Raw genomic sequence first — 5,755 nt, forward strand, 5'->3', positions numbered from 1 at the left:
TTCCACAGTTTTTCCCAGTCCTCAAACTGAATATTACTATCAGCGAGTCAGCCTCAGACTACTTTGGAAGCTAATGAATGAATTGCTGTCCCCCTCCCCCGCCTTCCTCCATTCACACTCATCTTTCGAGTTAGTAACCAAGTCATCATAGCTGTCAACATTTCCCTATTTTAAAGGGAAATTCCCTTATTCCGAATAGGGTTCCTCGCAAGAAAAGGGGAAAGGTTGACAGCTATACAAGTCATACAGAGAAGAAACAGCCCAGCCCTCCATCCCAGTGCCAATTTTTAGTGAGTCCTTTTGACAAAACCGTCGGCGTCTGATAATGTGCAATAACCTCTGGAACGATCTCTGCAAACGGCCTTTGCAAACAGCTCAGCTAATGGTATCCATATATTTCCCAATCACACCACAGGGCAACTATTAACAGCAGGTACTTTCACTTAGCCCCATTTTCTCTATTATTATTATTATTATTAGTTGAATTTATATACCTCCCTATACCCGGAGGTCTCAGGGCGGTTCACAGAAAAAATCACCACATATATAATCAGAATAAAAACAGCCACCCAATAATACACCACCAGAAAAGAGCCACATTTTAAAAGGGTATAGGATGTCAAACAGATCAACCAAAGGCCTGGTTAAAAAATGAATGTTTTTGCCAGTGTGGTGTAGTGGTTAAGAGCGGTAGACTCGTAATCTGGGGAACCGGGTTCGCGTCTCCGCTCCTCCACCTGCAGCTGCTGGGTGACCTTGGGCCAGTCACACTTCTCTGAAGTCTCTCAGCCCCACTCACCTCACAGAGTGTTTGTTGTGGGGGAGGAAGGGAAAGGAGAATGTTAGCCGCTTTGAGACTCCTTAAAGGGAGTGAAAGGCGGGATATCAAATCCAAACTCTTCTTCTTCTTCTTCTTCTTCTTCTTCTTCTTCTTCTTCTTCTTAAGGTGTACAGTGGTACACCTTTAAAATGTTTTGCCGGAGGGGGTGTTTATTGGGTTGTTTTTGTTTTGATTATAGGATGGTGGACACTTGGCTTACTAGCAGTACATGTGAAAAGGATCTAGGGGTCTTGGTGGACCTCAAACTTAACATAAGTCAACATTGTGAAGCAGCAGCAAAAAAAGGCTAATGCTATTGTAGGCTGCACCAGCAGAAGTATAATGTCCAAATCAAGGGAAGTAATTGTCCCACTCTATTCTGCCTTGGTCAGGCCACACCTGGAATACTGTGTCCACAATTGGAGCCACAATTTAAAAAAGGATGTTGACAAGCTAGAATGTGTGCAGAGAAGGGCAACCAAGATGGTCAAGGGTCTAGAAACTGAGCCTTATGAGGAGCGGTTGAAGGAGCTGGGTGTGTTTAGCCTGGAAAAGAGGAGAGTGAGAGGAGATACGATTGCCACCTTCAGATATCTCAAGGCTCTATCACATGGATGAGGGAGCAAGCTTGTTTTCTCCTGCTCTGGAGGGTAGGACTCGAACCAATGGCTTCAAGTTACAAGAAAGTACAGTCTGACTAAACATTCAGAAAAATGTTCTGGCAGTAAGAGCTGTTCGGCAGTGGAACAGACTCCCATGAAGGGGGGTGCTCTCTTTCCTTGAGGTTTTTAAGAAGATGTTGGATGGCCACCCATCATGGATGCTTTAGCTGAGATTCCTGCTTTGCAGGGGGTTGGACTAGATGACCCTTGGGGTCCCTTCCATCTCAAAGATTGTGTGATTATATGTATTTTGTGGTTTTATATTGTGATTTTATTTTGTGAACTGCCCTGAGACCTTGGGTATAGGGTAGTATAGAAGTTTAATTAATTAATTAAAATAATAAAAGGAAACCACTTGAAACTACTGTGAGATATTGGAACGTGGTCAAAGAACAGGACAAGGAACTCACGATATAAGGATAACCTTTTTATTGGTCACGCAGTTGCAAAAGCGGGCCCTCCGTACTCACGAGCACGAAGAGCCTCGAACAAGCCTCCGACTCCAACTTTTGTCCCTATTGCTGCCTCCCCTCCTTGGAGGCTTGGCTTACAATCTACCTATCATGATTTACCATGTTTCTAATACATAGACCAATCTACACTCTTCTTTCAGTTCATTGCCTTATATGGGGAAGCTTCCTTTTTATGTCTTCATGGCCCTTCTATATTGTTCGGAAATTTCCACTGAGCTTGAGGCACGGCCTATTTCCTGTTCTCACAATCCCCCCTCTTCTTGTATCTTGCCTCAAACTCACACAATAGCTCCCAGTGATCCCCTCCTTCTTCCTTTTCATCTTCCGTTGGTATTGGGAGATACCGCATGGACATTAACTGAGTTTGAACGTGTCTTTGTGTCAATAGAGAAAGAGAATTATTGATTGTCCTTACAAAAATTGGCAATATACATGGAATTAATACGCATCCTGCAGCTATAAGTCCAATAAGGGCTACTATCGCCTGCAATCCTGGTAATTTGGGGAACCATGATCCAAACATATCCTTAAAATTTAGCCCATCCCATGTCTGTACGGGCACGTGAGCCAGCTTAATCATGCGGTCGGCTATATCCTTTACTACTCGTCCACTATCATCTATTTCAATGCAGCAATTAGTTAAATTAAACTTTCCACAAACTCCTCCCTCTCTTGCCAACAAATAATCTAAAGCAAGCCTATTTTGCATAATATAGGTGCGACTTTTAGCGCTTTCCTTTGCTAGCTTGGTCAGGGCAGAAGCAGTTTCATTTGTAATTATTTCCACTACGGCCTGTAAACGTATTATTCGGTTCAACAAGTAAATTGGATCCCGCCCAAATGACCCTGCCGTTCCATCGTTAGCCCAAGTGGCTGGTCCGTAATACTGTATTATTCTTTCTGGGGGCCATTCAGTATCCTGCCATGTTCCTATACGAATGCCGCGTCTTTTTCTTGGCCCTATTTCATCATAAACTGGCATCCCTAATTTAGATTTCACTTCTAATGGAAGCAAAAAGAAACTAGGTCGTAAGGTGGCTAATACACAGGACCCTATCCAATTCCGAGGGAGCCGGTTATATGCATAGGACCCACATGCCCAATAGAACCCGTCGGGGGTCGTCCATTCTAAAGTGGTGTTTTGGGGGTCCTGTAAAAAGGTCATATTGGTCATGTTGGCCAGAGGCGAGGGCCACTTCCTGGAAGAGTTATCTGAGGCCCACCATTGTCTGTTATCCCATTGTCCTAGACAGGGTGTATTTCCCACCCGTGTTCCATTTGTATCGTTTCTCACAAAACATTCCGTCCCTACCAGCTGATTAGAGATTTGCCATATCTCATTCCCTAAGTGTTGGTATGTGAAATTTCTTTGATTCTTGTATACTTCAGTGTAATTTACTTCGTGAGCCACCCAAGGCCATTGATCCCCCATGTTAGTACCCCCGCATACAAAACAATTTCTCACTGTGAGTTCCTTTGCAATTGTTTCTGCCAGGCTTAGAAACATGTTATGGGCTTTGGGTGGGAGAGGAAGGTGATTCAGTTGCTGTACCTCATCCTCAAAATCCTCATAAACAGACATGGGCCTTTTACTAGCTTTAGTAGTATGTACCTGGACAATGAGATAACCGTAGGGGTCCGTTCCCGAGCCTTCTATGCCTAGCCCCAGATATATGTATTTTGGGTTTGTGGATGCGGATTCCTTTGCCCATAGGCAGATAGGATTACAGCTCCCAGTTTTACAGTCCGTGGATGCCCCTTTTCTGGTGATATTAATCCCCTCGGGCCCCCGATACCTAGGGCCCGAGTTAATTCCCTCTGTATACCAATAATTCCAAGTTCCGCCTCCTGCTCCCACATTGGTCCCCCTTATCTGTTGAAACAAATATTTTCTCTCTTGGAGATATGATTGTTCCCACCCGTGTGAGCCACAAGTTACTCCTGCCTGATTATTTGGTCCTTGTCCCTTGGCTATGGCAATGCAAGCATCAAAACATACCCAAACTGCCTCTCCTCCTCTAGTTATGTTGTGGGCTATGTATCCCTGCCTAGTTTGAGCTATAGAGAACATGGCTTTCTTTTCCCCCTGCTTGTTTGCGGTTCCTCCTTTGTATCCATACACATAAATGGTTGAAGTGATGGGCCCTACTGCCAAAGGTTCATAACATTCTATCTTATTTTCTTTGGTCCTGCATCTATAATACTGGGTTTGATTGTATACACATGGTTTTAGTGTTGTAGTACAATCCGGGGCTACATTATAATACATCAAGGTTCTTGTAATTTTATTCCCTGTCCTGGTGGTCTGGATGCATTCGGTGCATTGTGGTGTTTCGCCCCGGGCTATGCCTAATACCAGAACAGTCAATCCCCATTTCCCTATCCAATTCATTCTGGGGGTATCCCTTTCCTAAGATATTCTAGTGCCTGGGTTACGGTGGGGGTCTCTAGCAATTCACAATAAACAGCTTCCAGGGTGACTCTACAATGTTGAATTATTATGTCCTCTATATATATTATTGTACATTCCCTAGTGCAGTGAACACAGCAGACACAGCCCTCACAATGGGAGCAACAGCAACATTCAAAAAGACATTTGCAAGTGCAAAATATACACATTACTGTCTCAAGTCTTTTCCCTGGTTCCTGGTCTCTGACTTGGTTAGTTTCACCTTCAGTGGATTGTCTAGGCTTGGCGTTGCCGTCCAACTCTCAGGCAGGGCTCTCTTCACCCGGTGGTAATGCGTCCACCCGTGTTCTCGGGTCCGTACGGCAGATTCGGTAGCGAGTAGGACCTGAAAGGGGCCTTCCCAAGCCGGGCTGAGCTTTTCCGCCTTCCACGTTTTGATCAGAACCAGGTCGCCAGGTTGGAAGTTGTGCTGCTGTTCCAACAACGGGGGTCTTTGTGCCAAAACTCCTCGCCTATGGAGAGATAATAAAGACTGGGACAATGTCTGCAGATACTTTCTGAGAAACATGTCTTTAAACTCAATCTGGGGGTTTCCTAACTGGGATAAATAAGGTCGCCCCATCATCATTTCAAAAGGAGACAATCCTGTGTCCTTCCGAGGGGCCACCCGCATACGTAGTAGGGCCAAAGGTAAATTCCTCGTCCAAGGCAACCCGTTTTCTAAATGTAATTTTGTTAAATGTTTCTTAACTTCGGCATTCGCGCGCTCTACCTTCCCGCTGCTCTCGGGATGCCACGGGGTATGAAAGTCCCACTTGACCCCTATTTCTCTCATTACTTCCTGCAATACCCTTTGAGTGAAATGGGTCCCTCGGTCTGAGTCTAATGCCTCAATTAATCCATACCTCGGGATTAGGTTTTCTAGTATGTTTTTAGTGACCACCTGGGCGGTGGCTTTTCTGCTGGGATAGGCCTCTATCCATCCCGTCAGATGATCTTTAAAAACTAGTAGGTACTTCTGCCCTCCCCTTTCTGGTAATTCAGTAAAATCCACTTGTACCCGTTGGAAAGGCCACACTGCTAGGGGTCTCCCTCCCATTTCTGTTTTCCTCGCCCGCGTTTTATTAACTTTTTGACAAATCAAACACTTCCAAGCGATGGCATGAGCCATTGGCCACATGTCCCTGCTCCAATATAGTGACTTAACCAGGTTGACCATTCCTTCAGTGCCAAAGTGTCCACTTTCATGTACCTTTTCCAGAATTCCCATCATGATTGTTTTGGGGAGCACTATTTGTCCCTCCGGGGTCTCCCATCTTCCCTCATTTTCTTCCCATCCTTCTTTTGTCATATATTCCTTTTCCTTGGGGGTGAACACTAATTTAGCTGT

Source organism: Podarcis filfolensis (assembly GCF_964270895.1).
Source record: "Podarcis filfolensis genome assembly, chromosome: 2".
In the NCBI taxonomy this organism is placed as follows: Eukaryota; Metazoa; Chordata; class Lepidosauria; order Squamata; family Lacertidae; genus Podarcis; species Podarcis filfolensis.